This window comes from Salmo trutta, chromosome 23 (genome assembly GCF_901001165.1).
Source record: "Salmo trutta chromosome 23, fSalTru1.1, whole genome shotgun sequence".
Lineage (NCBI taxonomy): Eukaryota > Metazoa > Chordata > Actinopteri > Salmoniformes > Salmonidae > Salmo > Salmo trutta.
The window spans coordinates 29,080,171-29,101,624 of NC_042979.1; positions in this window are offsets into that span (position 1 = coordinate 29,080,171).

Here is a 21,454-nt window from a genome sequence, read left to right on the forward strand (position 1 = left end):
ATAATAGGCTCATACGTCTAATCCGCAATTGTGTTGCAACCCGCCATTTGTTCATTTTGGTATAATGCGTCCCCTTATCTGATTATTAACTGTTGACAAAATAATGTTGGTCTGGAAAGACGGTTCTCTTCCTCAATAGTGTGCAATGAATTCTACAAGATGAAAAGCCGAAATGAATCTGACATCCTGGCATTTAAAGCATGCAAATTGTCCAGTGTCAGGGCAGTGTTAGTAATAGCAGGGGTGACTTTGGTGATATTGTTGGGATATTATGTGCTGAGGGCATTGATGTTAAAATGACTACACAGTGTTGGGTTACCTCAAGATGAGGTAAAATTGATTAAGCTACAGCACGTTTATATTGGGTGGCTATGGAGGAAGATGATGGGGAGCAAAGTGAGAATGACATGGCTTGGGAACACCTCTTGGATCCTGCAGTCTGATGGGGAAGACTGGGCGAAAGCATGAGGAGGCTTTTTAGGGCTTCCATTTTTGCCAACCTCAGCAGAAAAGTATCCTGAAGTCATAGTCAGGCTAAGAGAGAGTGGGAATTGTCATGTTATCAAACTTTGGTGGAGGAAGCCAACAGCTTCATCTGGAATGGCATTCTGTTGTGTGATGAGAGATTGTAATACGAGTGTACATATAGAACAGAGGCCATAAGCCTAACTGTGAATGTTAATCATGTTTTATTTTTTGTTCATGTTTTATTATTATTATTATTGTTTGTCCATTTATAAGTAATTTCCAAGTGTATGTAGTGTTGAACAGTATGGAGTTAAATGTTCAAAACGGGGGACTGTTAGATTCTGGGTTAAACTTGGAACATTGTTATACTAGAGACATGATACATCAGGAGTAACACTATAGTATATGAGGAGTGATAGAGACTGGTTTTTACATCAGAAGTTAATGGTTATCTGTAGGAGCCAGATGGCTTTGGAATGTGCTGGGTAGAGGGGAGGCAGTCACGGGAGTGCTATAGGTGATATGGGTGGAGAGCTTTGAATTAGGCATCAATGAGGTTGAGGTCAGGTCAGGTCACCTTAAGGGAGGAGGAGCGGTTTATTACCCCATCACTTTGTCTTCCTGTCGAACCATAAAATATGTAAGGGTTGGAGAGAAGGAGAAGTGCATCTAAATTGGAGTATATATACTTGTGTTGGTGGAAACATGTCTTGTCTGATGCAGCTGTACTGACCCCCCTCTGGGAAGAATAAACTTGGTTAGGCTTTCATAGTGTCCGTTGAGTTTTTTACTCTGAGAATTAGAACCTAACAAAACACAGAAGGCATTTTTTGAAGTTATATTCTTGCTCTCAATAATTTCCACTCTAGAGTTGCTGAGATAGCATTATAGTACTAGCCAATCTTGATAGGCTTACAGTTTCACCATCACATAGGAAATCATCTTGATATAGTTATAATGAAAACAGACATGAACACAGTAGTTAATCAGTTCACCTTCACCTGTCCAGGTAAATCTATCTACTCCCCCGTATGTGTGACTGACTGTTTTCTCGGCTCTTTCTTTTTGTAGACTCAATAAAAAAAAACTCTGAAATGTTTGACTTGTTAAGTGGTTGTAGTTATACACGTGCCACGTTCAACCAGTTAGCAAGTTTGACATTTCGGGGTTTCCTAGTTCCGAGTAGCACGTGAACGCGGCATGAACCCTTTACTTGGCTGAACTCGCTCTGACAAGCTAGTTTACTGTGCAGATGGATTCTTCTTACCTATTAATTTGATTCACTTCCTACATGTTAAAAGGCAATATAATTTAATTAACTTCTGTAAACTAGACCAGTATACCTGCTGGGGTTACAGAGTTATATAACCACTCCCCCAAGCAACTTTGAGGCTCATGCTGCGTTCGTAACCAGGTGGGAGGTGAGAATTTACCAGTTGTGAAGTTGTAAATACCAGTTGGATGCATTCACATGGTTTGAACTTGTTGAGAAATGCTGGATGGCTAATGGCCTACAAGCTGAGTAAACCATAAACTAAAAGTACAGCTGTTACGCTAGTAAACAAATTATAGTGTTCAAAAACAAAATTCATAGATTGATTTTTATAAATCTTTTTTTATAACACTTCATTTTATGCATATGTAATAAGTATTGTAATTAATTGTTATAATGTATAGTTATACTGTACTAATAAAATGTAACTGGTCATAATTGCAGTCTGTAATTACACAGGTGTAACAACGAATGCTTGCTACCATGCTTGTTACAAATGTTCATGTTTCCAATAGCATCCAATGCATCATTTTTCAACCTGCACAAACCACAGTTATAAGTGTTAATCAATTTAAAACCAACCACCTCATTGAAACAGCTCTGCTATAAAGGGATCTGGAGTCTGATGCCCATGCCCAGATCAAGCTTTCGTTTGAAACGAATGGAAGCTTATAAGCACTATGGAAAAAATGGGGGGTTTACATCATTTAACCTGTTATGGCTAGGGGGCAGTATTTTCACGGCCGGATAAAATACGTACCCGATTTAATCTAATTATTACTCCTGCCCAGAAACTAGAATATGCATATAATTACTGGCTTTGGATAGAAAACACCCTAAAGTTTCTAAAACTGTTTGAATGGTGTCTGTGAGTATAACAGAACTCATATGGCAGCCAAAAACCTGAGAAGATTCCAAACAGGAAGTACCCTCTCTGACCATTCCTTGAGCTTCTTGGCTCTGTTTAAAGAAAATGTAGGATCTTTGCTGTAACGTGACACTACCTACGGCTCCCATAGGCTCTCAGAACCCGGGAAAAAGCTGAATGATGTAATTCCAGCCGCTGGCTGAAAAACTTTAGCGCGTTTGGATGGTGGTCGATCAGAGTACCATCAGACTGAGGCTCGTGCACGAGGGGATCCCATGCTTTTACTTTCTCTCTCTCTGAACGTAAACACGCTTTGCCGGTCGTAATATTATCGCTTTCTTACGAGAAAAATGGCATAAAAATTGATTTTAAACAGCGGTTGACATGCTTCGAAGTACGGTAATGGAATATTTAGAATTTTTTTGTCACGAAACGCGTCGGGCGCGTAACCCTTATTTACCCTTTCGGATAGTGTCTTGAACGCACGAACAAAACGCCGCTATTTGGATATAACAATGGATTATTTGGGACCAAATCAACATTTGTTATTGAAGTAGAAGTCCTGGGAGTGCATTCTGACGAAGAACAGCAAAGGTAATAACATTTTTCTTATAGTTAATATGACTTTGGTGAGTGCTAAACTTGGTGGGTGTCTAAATAGCTAGCCGTGATGGCTGGGCTATCTGAGAATATTGCAAAATGTGCTTTCACCAAAAAGCTATTTTAAAATCGGACACAGCGAGTGCATAGAGGAGTTCTGTATCTATAATTCTTAAAATAATTGTTATGTTTTTTGTGAACGTTTATCGTGAGTAATTTGTAAATTCACCGGAAGTTTGCGGGGGGTATGCTAGATCTGAACGTCACATGCTAATGTAAAAAGCTGGTTTTTGATATAAATATGAACTTGATTGAACAAAACATGCATGTATTGTATAACATAATGTCCTAGGGGTGTCATCTGATGAAGATCATCAAAGGTTAGTGCTGCATTTAGCTGTGGTTTGGATTTATGTGACATTATATGCTAGCTTGAAAAATGGGTGTCTGATTATTTCTGGCTGGGTACTCTGCTGACATAATCTAATGTTTTGCTTTCGTTGTAAAGCCTTTTTGAAATCGGACAGTGTGGTTAGATAAAGGAGAGTCTTGTCTTTAAAATGGTGTAAATAGTCATATGTTTGAAAAATTGAAGTTTTTGTATTTTTGAGGAATTTGTAATTCGCGCCACGCCCATCATTGGCTATTGGAGCAGGTGTTCCGCTAGCGGAACGTCTCGATGTAAGAGGTTAAAACAACAAAAACATGGTTTATCATTTAATGGTGCATTTGATCTGGATAGCAACAGTAGCTACTTACTTTACTAACCATCAAACATTGTTAACACATTAATACATACATTGTGAGATGCTGCTTGCCAAATTCTGAGCCTAATAAGCTTGGTTGAAGAATGGTTTATAAATGCACTGGTTTAACTTCTTAGTGATCCCTTCCCGCTCGAGTCCCGTTAACGGGATTGATTTGACAACATCCAGTGAAATTGGAGTGCGCCAAATTCAAAAACAGAAATACTCATAATAAAAATTCATAAAACATACAAGTGTTAAACATCAAAATAAAGCTTAACTTCTTGTTAATCCAGCCGCTGTGTCAGATTTCAAAAAGGCTTTACGGCAAAAGCAGACCATGCGATTATCTGAGGACAGCGCCCCGCATACAATCACATGAAAATCAGATTTCAACCAGGCAGGTGCGCGACAAAAGTCAGAAATAGTGATGTAATTAATGCCTTACCTTTGAAGATCTTCTTCTGTTGGCACTCCAAAATGTCCCAGAAACATCACAAATGGTCCTTTTATTTGATAATGTCCTTCTTTATGTCCCAAAAATGTCAATTTATTTGGCGCGTTTGATTCAGAAATAGACCGGTTCCAACTCGCCCAACATGCCTACAAAGTATCTAATAATTTACCTGTAAACTTGGTCCAAACATTTCAAACAACGTTCCTAATCCAACCTTAGGTATCCTAAAACGTAAATAATCGATAAAATTTAAGACGGAATATACTGTGTTCAATACCGGATAAATACAACGTGAATCGCGTTCCAGTTCACGCGCACCAAACAGAAGAGTCCACTTGGCTTGACACTTACAATGAACAGCCCTACTTCCTCATTTCTCAAAAGAAAAACATCAACTAATTTCTAAAGACTGTTGACATCTAGTGGAAGCCATAGGAACTGCAACTGCAACCATTTTTCCCCCCCTGGATGGTTTGTCCTCGGGGTTTCGCCTGCCAAATCAGTTCTGTTATACTCACAGACATTATTTCAACAGTTTTAGATACTAGAGTGTTTTCTATCCAAATCTACCAATTATATACATATCCTAGTTTCTGGGCCTGAATAACAGGCAGTTTACTTTGGGCACGCTTTTCATCCGGACGTGAAAATACTGCACCCCTATCCCTATGAAGTTTTAAGAACATTCTCACTTTTGGATGGGATGCACTGGTGCACTTATTTATCCCAGGAATTAAGGCATCATGTAAAGATCTGCCCATCTGCACAACATGTTCGAAATAACAACGACCTTGAATGTACCCACAATTTGTATTGACACGGATGTCATGGTGACAGTCCCCCCATCCTGGGAAAAATATTATTTGTCCCCCCAATATATCACTGTAAACATAACTATGTATTTTAAATAATATTAATAATACGCAATGAAAGCAATTGTGCTGATTATAGACACTTAATAGCGCGTTTTTAAGTTTCAAAAGATTGCGACCCCCCCACCCTTTGCCTCACAATGGTTTGATCCACTGCCAGTTCCTTAGTTGTCAAGGTAACAGAGGGGTCGTGTCTACTGTCTGAAAGGCACTCAATGCACGTAACTGACGGGAGGTTCATCCAGTCAATCGCGCCAATGCAATGTTTTGTTTTATGTTGGCAGGGTTCACACACACACTAGCTGAATATGCAGAGCTAGCACGCAAATATTAACTATTAAGCTAGCTAGTACCTATTCCATTTATGTGGCGTCGTCAAAGATGGAATCTTTGCTATCGTCAATTTATTCCAAGATCAGCATGCAGATGATGTAAGTTAGTGCTTCAAAGTCCCTGTGATAAGGTTAGCGATAAACTGAACAGAACTACACTCTCTTCTACCATTGTCTTAAATATATTTAATGGTCTCGTCGCAAGGGAACTTTTATTTATTTCTTTTATTTTACCTTTATTTAACCCGGGTAGCAAAGATTATAGCAAACACCACTGAAACGGAATTGGTGCTCGCTAGCTTTGCAAATTCAGCTTTTGTTGGAAGCCAGCCAATATGAAACAAACTATTAAAATTACAAAAGGTTGCAGCATATGTTGTGTAAATGGTGAACTCATACAGCTGTCAACTCTTGTCACTGCAATCCGTTTCACATTTGCTAGCTACCTTTTAGATCGAAGCCCATATAGAATGATAGAAGATAAGATGATAGAAGCCCATCTCCTACTGTAAATAACCTACACACTGTGTGTGTGTGTGTGTAGCCACCCAGCCAGGTAGAAAAATGGCAGAAAAATAAAAAAGACGGACATCAGAGTATTTTTCAGTACACCAAAACGCAAAGTAAGATCCCTAGTAGCCTGATATCTCAAAGACTAGTTGATAAAATGTTCATAAGAAAGAAATGAAATTCTAATGGAAATGTTTCATAATGATGTCATTAGGCAGAACAGGCAACAGATGGCACACAGACAGCAGAGTTGGGGACAGATATGCAGGGACAGACTGGCAGAGACAGGGAGTCTCAGGTAAGTTTGAGTCTTTGTTTGGCAACATTATGAAAGGTTCTCAATTTTCTTGACTTGTAAAATAGGAACATAATTGGAAAATGCCATGGATACCCCCACTCTCAACTTAAACTAGTGACTGAACTATGATTTGTTAAAGGCAATGGTATTGCTGTTGTGATTAGTTGTGTAGTTTTGGGTACCGGTAGTTAGGAGTACGGCAAACACCTTATTTCTTTGGTTCCTCAATATACATTTACCATATTACAATGTAGGCTATGTGTTACAGTGCTACTTTTGGTGTCCCCCTCAGGAATTGCTCTTGAGAAAATTTCATGTAATTGTCCCCTCCAAAGTTGATATCAGATTTTCACCCCTGGTGACAGTGTGCAAAGAACAGAGATCGAGAAGAAAGTTGTGTGCAAAATCCAGACATAATAGATTGTTCCATCTACTCAGTGTTGTAGAGGAAACAAAAACTTTGCTACAGGAGAGAGAAGGTAGGTTTTGCATCTAATTCGTTTTGCTTTTTGGATACAGTCTAGTGGTTAGGATTCAGCCGCGGCCCGGGTTCAATTACCAGTCAGGGAACTACTCTTTGGGCTCCAGAGTGGCACAGTGGTCTAAGGCAATGCATCTCCGTGCTTGAGGCATCACTACAGAACCTGGTTCAAATCCAGGCTCTATCACAACCGGCTGTGATTGGGAGTCCCATAGGGCGGCACACAATTGGCCCAGCGTCGTTAGGGTTTGGCTGGGGTAGGCCGTCATTGTAAATAAGAAGCATAATATTAGCCATATTGCATTAGATAGCTAGCTAACTAGCAGGCAAATGCTAGCCAACTACCTAAATCATCCAGCAAATGCTAGCTAACATTTTTGATAGGCCTAGCTAACAAACGTTTGCTGCTGTTTTTAGTAGGCCTACCAACTAGGCTAACTAGCTAGCTGACTCAATATCTACAGAATAGACTTTCCATGCAATTTGTTGACTTTCTTTAGATTAGCACATAATCACATTGGCAAGCAAACAGTCAAGGAATTTTCTGCAATAATATATACTCTTCCCTAAACGATTGACAACTGAAGAATAACATTCTAAATTCAAAACATTTACAAGTTAGATAAGAAGGTGGAAACAAAAATAAGAAAAATACAAAAAAGAGGAACATTTTATTTCATTCAACAATATGTATTGTGTCTTATCTGATAATTGTGCATGCGACTGAATAATCGAATAAAGCATTTTTTGAAAGCTACAACTCAGTCTGTCTGACTGACAGGAGAGATGAGGGGGGGGGAGGAGTTTTCACCACCATTATTAAGACCAGGTCTGAAGTATGCATAGGGTTTCTTAGTGAAGGTACAACCAGTGAAAGAGTAGATATGAGACTTGGCCTCAACATCATGAGACTCATCATAATCCACAAACACCCCCACTGTCTGGGGCTTCTCTCTCAGGAGGAGGGGGACAGATTTTCCAGTTAAAGCCCAGTACTCATTCCCATACAATGTGCCAGTGGATGAGCTGGCACACGAGACGTGGCTTCAGTTCATGTCAGGAGACAGTTGACAATGGTAGTGGAGTGGAGTAGTCATCACCTCTTAAATCAGGGAACAGGAGGGGACTTAGCTGTAAATACAAATAGCAGATACATTAAGTCCACAGCATTTTCAGCAGCGGTGGCCATTCTACAATTCTGGCAGAAATAACTGCACACTCGCGCTGGTAGCTAGCTAACTACTGAAGTTAGCAAAGCAAATATAAATAAATTACACTGACTTCACACAAAACTTAAGTTCTAAAACCAAGAAAACAATTTATAATAACCCTATATATCCTACCAACGGGACATCAAAAACTGTAATATCCTATGTTTCACGGAATCGTGGCTGAATGACGACATGGATATTCAGCTAGCGGGATATACGCTGCACCGGCATGATAGAACAGCACACTCCGGTAAGACGAGGGGGGGGGGGGGCGGTCTGTGCATATTTGTAAACAACAGCTGGTGCATGAAATCTAAGGAAGTGTCACGACCGTCGTATAAATAATTGGACCAAGGCGCAGTGTGAGTAGAGTTCCACATTTTAATGAAAGTTTGTGAAATTTCCAAAACAACAAAGATATAACGATCGTGAAATATGTAGCGCACATAGGCACTCATACAAAACAATATCCCATGTAGCAGGTGGGAAAAAGGACACACTAAGTATGATCCCCAAATAGAGGTAACAATATTCAGCTGCCTCTAATTGGGAACCATACACACACCAACATAGAAATATAATACCTAGAAACCCCCCTAGTCACGCCCTGACCTAAAACACCATAGAGAACCCCGAGGGCTCTCTCTGGTCAGGGTGTGACAGGAAGTCTCGAGATTTTGCTCGCCTGAAGTAGAGTATATTGTGATAAATTGCAGGCCACACTACTTGCCTAGAGAGTTTTCAGCTATACTTTTCGTGGCTGTTTATTTACGACCACAGACAGATGCTGGCACTAAGACTGCACTCAGTCAGCTGTATAAGGAAATAAGCAAACAGGAAACCACTCACCCAGAGGCGGCACTCCTTGTGGTCGAAGAATTTAATGCAGGGAAACTAAAATCAGTTCTACCAAATGTCTATCAACAAGTTAAATGTGCAACCAGAGGGAAAGAAATTCTAGATCACTTGTATTCCACACACAGAGACGCGTACAAAGCTCTCCCTCGCCCTCCATTTGGTAAATCTGACCACAACGCTATCCTCCTGATTCCTGCTTACAGGCTAAAATTAAAGCAGTAAGCACCAGTGACTCGGTCAATAAAAAATGGGTCAGATGAAGCAGATGCTAAACGACAGGACTGTTTTGCTATCACAGACTGGAACATGTTCCGGGATTCTTCCGATGGCATTGAGGGGTACACCACATCAGTCACTGGCTTCATCAATAAGTGCATCGAGGACGTCGTCCCCACAGTGACTGTACGTACATACCCCAACCAGAAGCCATGGATTACAGGCAACATTCGCACTGAGCTAAAGGGTAGAGCTGCCGCTTTCAAGGTGTGGGACTCTAACCCGGGAGCTTACAAGAATTCCTGCTATTCCCTGCGATGAACCATCAAACAGGCAAAGCGTCAATACAGGGCTAAGATCGAATCATACTACACCGGCTCCGATGCTCGTCTTATGTGGCAGGGCTTGCAAACTATTACAGACTACAAAGGGAAGCACAGCCGCGAGCTGCCCAGTGACATGAGCCGTCAAGACGAGCTAAATCACTTCTATGCTCGCTTCGAGGCAAGCAACACTGAGGCATGCATGAGAGCATCAGCTGTTCTGGATGACTGTGTGATCACGCTCTCCGTAGCCGACGTGAGTAAGACCTTTAAACAGGTCAACATACACAAGGCTGCGGGGCCAGACGGATTACCAGGACGTGTGCTGCGGGCATGTGCTGACCAACTGGCAGGTTGTCTTCACTGACATTTTCAAAATGTCCCTGATTGAGTCTGTAATACCAACATGTTTCAAGCAGACCACCATAGTCCCTATGCCCAAGAACACAAAGGCAACCTGCCTAAATGACTACAGACCCGTAGCACTTACGTCTGTAGCCATGAAGTGCTTTGAGGCTGATAATGGCTCACATCAACAACATTATCCCAGAAACCCTAGACCCACTCCAATTTGCATACCGCCCATACAGATGCACAAATGATGCAATCTCTATTGCACTCCACACTGCCCTTTCCCACCTGGACAAAAGGAACACGTATGTGAGAATGCTATTCATTGACTACAGCTCAGCGTTCAACACCATAGTACCCTCAAAGCTCATCACTAAGCTAAGGATCCTGGGACTAAACACCTCCATCTGCAACTGGATCCTGGACTTCCTGACGGGCCGCCCCCAGGTGGTGAGGGTAGGTAGCAACACATCTGCCACGCTGATCCTCAACACTGGAGCGCCCCAGGGGTGCGTGCTCAGTCCCCTCCTGTACTCCCTGTTCACCTACGACTGCATGGCCAGGCACGACACCAACACCATCATTTGTAGACGACACAGCAGTGGTAGGCCTGATCACCGACAACGACGAGACAGCCTATAGGGAGGAGGTCGGAGACCTGGCTGGGTGGTGCCAGAATAACAACTTCTCCCTCATTGTGAGCAAGACTAAGGAGATGATTGTGGACTACAGGAAAAGGAGGACCGAGCATGCCCCCATTCTCATCGACGGGGCTGTAGTGGAGCAGGTTGAGAGCTTCAAGTTTCTTGGTGACCACATCAACAACAAACTAGAATGGTCCAAACACACCAAAACAGTCGTGAAGAGGGCATGACAAAGCCTATTCCCAGTCAGGAAACTAAAAAGATTTGGGTCCTGAGATCCTCAAAAGGTTCTACAGCTGCAACATCGAGAGCATCCTGACTGGTTGCATCACTGCCTGGTACGGCAACTGCTCAGCCTCTGACCGCAAGGCACTACAGAGGGTAGTGCGTACGGGCCAGTACATCACTGGGGCTAAGCTGCCTGCCATCCAGGACCTCTACACCAGGCGGTGTCAGATGAAGGCCCGAAAATTTGTCAAAGACCCCAGCCACCCCAGTCATAGACTGTTCTCTCTACTACCGCATGGCAAGCAGCACCGGAGTGCCAAGTCTAGGACAAAAAGGCTTCTCAACAGTTTTTACCCCCAAGCCATAAGACTCCTGAACAGGTAATCAAATGACTACCCGGACTATTTGCATTGTCTTTCCATACTCTAGTGATTTGTTTTCATGGACAAGACAAAAACACACGTCTGGTTAGTCCGACAGAACAATTCCAGAGAGTTTGTCATGCTCCTTAAACATCCTGTCTTCAAGGTTCTCCACACGGTCATTCAGCTTGTGTCTGATGCTCTGATGAGACTGCAGGTGAGACACAGAATGAAATCAGACACTCTAGGCAGGACTTCAGGGCCTTGAGCTTTTTCCCAGTGCAGACATCACAGGCCACTTCTCCAGGTTTGGCAGGGCATTGGTCTGGACTGCTGGTGTCTTTAACCGACTTACTGAACTGAGCAGCCATCTCAGAAATAAAAGTATTTACGCAAAGATAAAGACTTCTGTAGAATTTCTCCTTATACATTGGACACTGGCACAGGTCAGTGGTATCCCAGTACCAGCTAATACATGTGGTATGATGGCATTTAAATAGATCCTGGGAACAGGCTATTGCTCTCAATAGTTTCCACTCTAGAGTTGTTGAGATAGCATTATAATACTAGCCAATGTTGCTTACAGTTTCACCATCACATAGGAAATCACCTTGATACAGTCATCATGAAAACAGACATGAACCCAATAGTTAATCAGTTCATCTTTACCTGTCCAGGTAAATCTCTCTACTCACCTGTATGAGTGTGACTGACTGTTTTCACTGATCTTTCTATTTGTAGTATCACATGAGGCCCAGCAACTCTGTATGTAATTGTTTGAGAAAGATTGCTGAACAGTTGTAGGAACTCTGTTTTTGTGCAGACTATACTACCTGTCTGTCTCTCCACTTGAGTTTTACTTCAGCAGTGACATTAACATGCTCCTCCCTACCCTGTTCTTCCTGGTAGAGTTAACCCTTTACATGGCTGAACTCACTCTGACAGGATATTTTACTGTAGAGATGGAATCTTCTTACCTAATATCCTATTCATTTGACTCACTTCTAACAGCTCTCCTCATGTTAAAAGGCAATTTAATTCAAAAGTTAAAACTTGAGGTTTCATTTTTGATTACTTTCTGTAAACTAGAACAGTAAACCTGATGACGTCACTGGGTTATAACCACTCCACATAGCAACATTGGGGTTTATTGCATGTTTTCACTCAGACAATGGACACCCCTTCAAATTAGTGGATTCGGCTATTTCAGCCACACCCGTTGCTGACAGGTGTATAAAATCAAGCACACAGCTATGCAGTCTCCATAGACAAACATTGGCAGTAGAATGGCCTTACTGAAGAGCTCACCAATTTTCAACATTTCTAACAAGTCAGTTCGGCCAAGCAGCCACACACAAGCCTAACATTACCATGCACAATGTCAAGCGTCAACTGGAGTGGTGTAAAGCTTGCCGTATTAAACTCTGGAGCAGTGGAAACACGTTCTCTGAAGTGATTAATCACGCTTTAACCATCTGACAGTCCGACGGACTAATCTGGGTTTGACGGATGCCGGGGAAATCGCTACCTGCCTGAATGCATATATATATATATATATATATATATATATATATATATACATACAGTATCTCACAAAAGTGAGTACACCCCTCACATTTTTGTAAATATTTGAGTATATCTTTTCATGTGACAACACTGAAGAAATGACACTTTGCTACAATGTAAAGTAGTGAGTGTACAGCTTGTATAACAGTGTAAATTTGCTGTCCCCTCAAAATAACACAACACACAGCCATTAATGTCTAAACCGCTGGCAACAAAAGTGAGTACACCCCTAAGTGAAAATATCAAAATTGGGCCCGAAGTGTCAATATTTTGTGTGGCCACCATCATTTTCCAGCACTGCCTTAACCCTCTTGGGCATGGAGTTCACCAGAGCTTCACAGGTTGCCACTGGAGTCCTCTTCCACTCCTCCATGACGACATCACAGAGCTGGTGGATGTTAGAGACCTTGCACTCCTCCACCTTCCGTTTGAGGATGCCCCACAGATGCTCAATAGTGTTTAGGTCTGGAGACATGCTTGGCCAGTCCATCACCTTTACCCTCATCTTCTTTAGCAAGGCAGTGGTCGTCTTGGAGGTGTGTTTGGGGTCGTTATCATGTTAGAATACTGCCCTGCGGCCCAGTCTCCGAAGGGAGGGGAACATGCTAGGCTTCAGTAAGTAACAATACATGTTGGCATTCATGGTTCCCTCAATGAACTGTAGCTCCCCAGTGCCGGCAGCACTCATGCAGCCCCAGACCTTGACACTCCCACCAACATGCTTGAGTGTAGGCAAGACACACTTGTCTTTGTACTCTTCACCTGGTTGCCGCCACACACGCTTGACACCATCTGAACCAAATAAGTTTATCTTGGTCTCATCAGACCACAGGACATGGTTCCAGTAATCCATGTCCTTAGTCTGCTTGTCTTCAGCAAACTGTTTGCAGGCTTTCTTGTGCATCATCTTTAGAAGAGGCTTCCTTCTGGGACGACAGCCATGCAGACCAATTTGATGCAGTGTGCGGCGTATGGTCTGAGCACTGACAGGCTGACCCCCCACCCCTTCAACCTCTGCAGCAATGCTGGCAGCACTCATACGTCTATTTCCTAAAGGCAACCTCTGGATATGACGCTGAGCACGTGCACTCAACTTCTTTGGTCGACCATGGCGAGGCCTGTTCTGAGTGGAACCTGTCCTGTTAAACCGCTGTATGGTCTTGGCCATCGTGCTGCAGCTCAGTTTCAGGGTCTTGGCAATCTTCTTATACCACAGGCCATCTTTATGTAGAGCAACAATTATTTTTTTCAGATCCTCAGAGAGTTCTTTGCCATGAGGTGCCATGTTGAACTTCCAGTGACGAGTCAGTATGAGGGAGTGTGAGAGCGATGACACCAAATGTAACACACCTGCTCCCCATTCACACCTGAGACCTTGTAACACTAACGAGTCACATGACACCGGGGAGGGAAAATGGCTAATTGGGCCCAATTTGGACATTTTCACATAGGGGTGTACTCACTTTTGTTGCCAGCGGTTTAGACATTAATGGCTGTGTGTTGAGTTATTTTGAGCGGACAGCAAATTTACTCTGTTATACAAGCTGTACACTCACTACTTTACATTGTAGCAAAGTGTCATTTCTTCAGTGTTGTCACATGAAAAGATATACTCAAATATTTACAAAAATGTGAGGTGTGTACTTACTTTTGTGAGATACTGTTTTTATATACACACATACATACATATACGCATTCGGAAAGTATTCAGACCCCTTAACTTTTTACACAATGGATTAAATCATTTTCCCCCTTCATCAATCTACACACAATACTCCATAATGACAAAGAAAAAACAAGTTTTTAGAAATGTTTGATGTATTATTAAAAATTAAAAACTGAAATAGTACATTTACATAAGTATTCAGACTCTTTATTCAGTACTTTGTTGAAGCACCTTTGGCAGTGATTGCAGCCTCGAGGCTTCTTGGGTATGATGCTACAAGCTTGGCACACCTGTATTTTCTTTATTTTTACTCTTTTCTTAGTTCACTGAATTCTTTATGAGAGGATTACAGAAGCACACACACTCATGTTAGTCCCTCTGACAGGCAAGTGCTGATTTATGAGTCCAATTCCCCCAAACAGACACAGCCAGCAGTCACTACAGTGAGTGCGTGATTGAGTGAGTGAGTGAGTGTGTTGTACTCCCCTAGTGATTGATTATCCTGTCCGTCTGGTCTGTGATATTTTTTAATGTAATCTCTCTCAACATGAAGAATGTGAGGCTCTAGAGAAAACAAACCCCTTGGTCTGTTTGTGTGCAACCAACTGTGTTTGAACCCAGGTTGTCTGCACACCACAATACCGTGTTGGCTCACTGAGCTAAAGCTCTGGGAGCTAACACAAGTTTTCAGGTCTCAGGCAAGGTTACTCATCATGCAAACTGTGGTCAACAACCTACCTGCCTCTTCATATCCCTACTCTGCCTGTCTGTGTCCTGTCCTACTAGAACAGAACAGCCTCATTCATCATCAGGATTCATAAACAGTCAGAGGCGTCATGCCCATAGGGGGAACAGGGGCACGTGCCCCCTCAGATATGTCCTGTTATTTTTTTAAATAATAATATTAATAATACATAAAAAAAATGTTTCTCTGTAATACTGCTAGCCATCTAGCAATTTGGCTTTAGCTAGCCCAGATAGGTTCCCAAACTCCCAACCATAACTAGCTACCAAGAAACCATTTCAGGCTATCAATCAAGTTAGAGCAGCTAGTTTGTCTATCTATCTTAGCTGTCATGCCTGCTGGCAAGGTTGGTAGACTTTATAAAGCAAAAGCTAAATATACTGAATAAGACTCACATTCCTTTCAATATTTTACCCAGGTGTTTAGCAGAGATGCAGAGAAACATATTTTGTTTATTTAAAAAAAAGAACCACCATTCAGGAAGATACAGACAGCTCAAAAGGTCATATGCTGATTTTGTTTTATATTTTTCACATAGAATTAATCATAATGATTGTGGCTCTAGATTGCAGGAAAAAGCTTATTCAGGTGTTTAAAAAAATGCTAAATTCTTAAACTTACAGACCCCCTCCAGACCACCCCCCAGCCATCCTCACGTACTTTGTGCCCCCTACGATTTTTGAAAGACGCCCCTTTAACACGTTTATGACGGCCTGATGTTAGCTTTACGACACCTCTGTCAAGTTGTGTTTTATCGCCATTGCCCTGAAACATGAGCGGTGGGTGGGGGGTATTGGGTCAAAGCCTCTATCTGCAGTCTTTAATCAGTTACTAGAACACTCTCACAAATAAAAAGAGAAGAGCTGCTGGCAGAACCCACTCCTGTTAAAGAGCCCCAGCCATCAAATCCCACTAATTAACCTTTTACTGCATTGGGCTAAATCAGGGTCACACAGAGTGATTCTTGGTAGTCTTAAACAAATCTACCTTGAAACAAAGTATACACCTCACACACACGGTTATGGGCTTAGAAAAAGAAGACACCTGTACCATGTCATATAATGTATATACGCCATACTCTGTGTAGAGTATGGCGCCAACAGAGATGGTAGCCTAGCTTCGAGTTCTTAGGAAACTATGCAGTATTTTGTTTTTTTAATGTATTATTTTTACATTGTTACCCCAGGAAATCTTAAGTCTTATTACATACAGCTGGGAAGAACTATTGGATATAAGAGCAACGTCAACTTACCAACATTATGACCAGGAATACGACTTTCCTGAAGCAGATCGTCTGTTCGGACCACCACTCAGGACAATGGAGCTAATTCCAGTAGGCAATCCAAAACAACGACGACGCAGAAGGGGCAGATGAAGCGGCCACCTGGCCAGGCTCCATAGACGTGCAGATCGCACACCGTTACTGAGTATACTACTAGCCAATGTCCAGTCTCTTGACAACAAGGTAGACGAAATTCGAGCAAGGGTGCCTTCCAGAGAGACATCAGAGATTGTAACATTCTCTGTTTCATGGAAACATGGTACTCTCGGAATATGTTGTCGGAATCGGTTCAGCCACCGGGCTTCTCCATGCATTGCGCCGACAGAGATAAACACCTCTCTGGGAAAAGGAAGGGCGGGGTATATGCTTTATGATTAACAACTCATGGTGTAATCATAACAACATACAGGAACTCAAGTCCTTCTGCTCATCCAATCTAGAATTCCTTACAATCAAGTGCCAGCCATTTTACCTACCAAGACAATTCTCGTCAGTTATAGTCACAGCTGTGTACATTCTCCCTCAAGTAGACACCAAGACGGCCATCAAGGAACTTCACTGGACTATGTCATGACGTTGGCCTGTGGGTAAGGTTTATGACCCCCCCCTAAATACCTTTCTCCCTTCCCCTCTCTTACTGACCCTACTGAAGGACTGCTGTCCTGTTAAATATAGAGAGTCTGGGAACATCAAACAAATGGGGAAAGGAACCATATTTTGGTAATAAAACCAGTTGGAAATATGCTTGATAACGTAATGAGTATGGAGGTCAGTTCGTTGTTATCTGGGACATTATGACTGATGACAGGACGACATAAACTGTACCTGAGAAAGTATACACCCTCTAGTTATCAGAGTAACATGGAATTGTTATGCAATTGAAATGTTTGATATTGAAATTGTTTGTTAGGAGATTAAATGTAATTTTAGCTTCCAAATGAAAGAATTGGGTTTTCATAAGGAAAGTGCCCTGCTTGATCAGTGGCCCAACCCTGTGAAGAGACAGGGGTTATAAACGATGAAACACCTCCTTCCCCCTCTCCACTATATAAGCCTTTGACGAAAAGATAACCAGGAGTTCCAGTACGTGAGGTCTGCAGCCTCTACGTTAGAAGGACACACATGTCAAGAACAGAACTAAGCCAACCTTGGCGTGAGCTATGGTATGAACTGGTATGAACTTTGAGCTTATTCACTACAGAAGTGATACTTCCTAGCCGTTGAGTTAGCAGCTGCCGCTGTCGACGTGGGCTAGGAAAGGACGGACGACGGATCCAGTCTAACAGACGGACGAAGATACCACCACGTATCCAATTTACCACCAGAGACATTCTTACAAGTACAGGAAGATCTGTTGGCCAACCCGGCCAGCATCTACGACCAATCTACCGAAGCGCAGCTCAGAGTAAATATTTATTGCATTTTCATTTTCCAAATGGGCGGTAATTTAGAATGCATAAGATAATGTATTTACGATAGCATAGCTGCTGTTTCTTTGTTCCTAAGTCTTCCCGCCCTTTCATTCAAGCCCAACCCCCTTTCCTTTGTGTAACCAGGTTCCGTCCACCGGGACGTTTTCTGTATGACATCATTGGTATTCTGTGTATTTGTAATTCTGTGTGATTAGTTAGGTATTTAGTAAATAAATAATTAAACCCAATTTTGTATTACTGATTCAACTTGTTAGCCAGGGTTCGTGAAGATAACCAAGAATTTATAACTTTCATTATGACACTGAAAATAAGTTAAGGGTTAATATTGACTGCTATCGATGTAAAATATTACTAAGTATTTTAAGAGTTTATTCGGAAGATAACAGCTCTATAAACGTTATTCCGTGGTGCCCCGACTTTCTAATTAATTACATTTACATGATTAGCTTAATCAGGTAATATTAATTACAGAGAAATAATTTTATAAGTTAGCATGTCATATCACTTAATCCGGCATAGCCAAAGACACGACAACTATATACGAACTGGAAACCATACATCCCGAGGCTGCATTTATTGTAGCTGGGGATATTAACAAAGCAAATTAGAGAAGTCTACAACCACTGCTACTCTAACTTCCGTAATGAATACAAAGCCCTCCCCCGGCAAATCCAACCACGACGCCATCTTGCCCCTTCCGTCTTATAGGCTAAAACTCAAATAGGATGTACCAGTGACGAGAACCATTCAACGCTGGTCTGACCAATCGGAAGCCACGCTTTAATATTGTTTCGATCACACAGACTGGATTATGTTCCGGTCAGCCTAAGAGAACAACATTGACCTATACGCTCACTCGATGAGTGCGTTTATAAAGAAGTGCATAGGAGATGTTGTACCCACTGTGACTATTAAAACCTACCGTAACCAGAAACTGTGGATGGATGGCGGCATTCGCACTAAACTGAAAGCATGATCCACCGCATTTAGCCATGGAAAGAGGTCTGGGAATATGTCTGAATATAAACAGTGTAGCTATTCCCTCCGCAAGGCAATCAAACAAGCTAAATGCCAGTGCAGGGACAAGATGGAGTCGCAATTCAATGGCTCAGACACGAGGCGTATGTTGCAGGGTCTACAGGAAATCACAGACTACAAAAAGAAATCCAGCCACATCACGGACACCGACGACACGCTCCCAGACAAACAAAACACCTTCTTTGCCCACTTTGAGGATAATACAGTGCCACCATCGCGGCCCACTAACAAGGACTGCGCCCCCCCCCCCTTCTCCGTGGCTGACGTGAGAAAAACATTTAAACGTGTTAACCCTCGCAAGGCTGCTGGCCCAGACGGCATCCCTAGCCAGGTCCTCAAAGCATGCGCAGACCAGCTGGCTGGTGTGTTTACGAACATATTCAATCGCTCCCTATCCCAGTCTGTTGTCCCCACATGCTTCAAGATGGCTACCATTGTTCCTGTACCCACGAAGGCAAAGATAAGTGAACTAAATGACTATTGCCACATAGCACTCACTTCTGCCATCATGAAGTGCTTCAAGAGACTAGTCAAGGATCATATCACCTCCACCTTACCCGCCACCCTAGACCCACTTCACTTTACATACCGCCCCAACAGATCCACAGACGACGCAATCGCCATCACACTGCACACTGAACTATCCCATCTGGACAAAAGGAATATGTAAGAATGCTGTTCATTGACTACAGCTCAGCATTCAACACCATAGGATCAAGGATCATATCACCTCCACCTTACCCGCCACCCTAGACCCATTTCAGCTCATCATAAAGCTGGAGGCCCTGGGTCTCAACCTCGCCCGGTGCAATTGGGTCCTGGACTTTCTGATGGGCTGCCCCCAGGTGGTGAAGGTAGGAAACAACATGCTCAGCTCCCTCCTGTACTCCCTGTTCACCCATGACTGCATGGCCGTGCACGCCTCCAACTCAATCATCAAGTTTGCAGACAAAACAACAGTAGTGGGCTTGAGTACCAACAACGACAAGACAGCCTACAGGGAGGAGGTGAGGGCACTTGGAGTGTGGTGTCAGGAAAACAACCTTTCACTCAATGTCAACAAAACAAAGGAGATTATCGTGGACTTCAGGAAACAGCAGAGGGAGCATCCCCCTATCCACATCGAAGGGACAGCAGTGGAGAAGGTGGAAAGTTTTAAGTTTCTCATCATACACATCACAGACAAACTGAAATGGTCCACCCACACAGACAGCGTGGTGAAGACGGCGCAACAGCACCGCTTCAACCTCAGGAGGCTGAAGAAATTTGGCTTGTCACCCAAAACCCTAACAAACTTTTATAGATGCACAATCGAGAGCATCCTTTTGGGCTGTATCACTGCCTGGTACGGCAACTGCACCGCCCTGAACCGCAAGGCTCTCCAGAGGGTGGTGCGGTTGCACAATGCATCACCGGGGGCAATCTACCTGCCCTCCATGACACCTACAGCACCCGATGTCACAGGAAGGCCGAAAAGATCATCAAGGACATCAACCACACGAGCCACTGCCTGTTCACACCGCTACCATCCGGAAGGCGATGTCAGTACAGGTGCATCAAAGCTGGAACCGAGAGATTGAAAAACAGCTTCTATCTCAAGGCGATCAGACTGCTAAACAGCAATCACTAACTCAGAGAGGCTGTTTCCCACACTGAGACCCAATCACTGGCCACTTTAATAAATGGATCACTAGTCAATTTATACAATGCACTCTAAATAATGCCACTTTAATAATGTTTACATATCCTACATTACTCATATCACATGTATATACTGTATTTTATACCATCTATTGCGCCTTGCCTATGCCGCTCGGCCATTGCTCATCCATATACTTACATGTACATATTCTCATTCACCCCTTTAGATGTGTGTATTAGGTAGTTGTTGGGGAATTTTTATATTACTTGTTAGATATTACTGCACTGTCAGAACTAGAAGCACAAGCATTTCGCTACACTCACATTAACATCTGCTAACCATGTGTATGTGACAAATAAAATGTGATTTGATTTGATTTTAGTTGAAATGTATTCAATTTTGAGTTTGCATCCCAATATTAGACTTTATATGCATCACAAAAGTAAAATGTAACAAAACTGTTTGACATAGAAAAATATAATATATATATACAGTACCAGTCAAAAGTTTAGACACACCTGCTCATACAAGGGTTTTTCTTTATTTTGACTATTTTCTACATTGTAGAATAATAGTGTAGACATCAAAACTATGAAATAACACATATGGAATCATGTAGTAACCAAAAAAGTGCCAAACAAATCAAAATATATTTTATATAAGTAGCCACCTTTTGCCTTGATGACAAATTTGCAGACTCTTGGCATTCTCTCTACCAGCTTAACCTGGAATGCTTTTCCAACAGTCTTGAAGGAGTTTCCACATATGCTGAGCATTTGTTGCCTGCTTTTCCTTCACTCTGCGGTCCAACTCATCCTAAACCATCTCAATTGGGTTGAGGTCAGGTGATTGTGGAGGCCAGATCATCTGATGCAGCACTCCATCACTCTCCTTCTTGGTCAAATCGCCCTTACACAACATGGAGGTGTGTTGGGTCATTTTCCTGTAAAAAAACAAATGATAGTCCCATTAAGTCCCACTAAG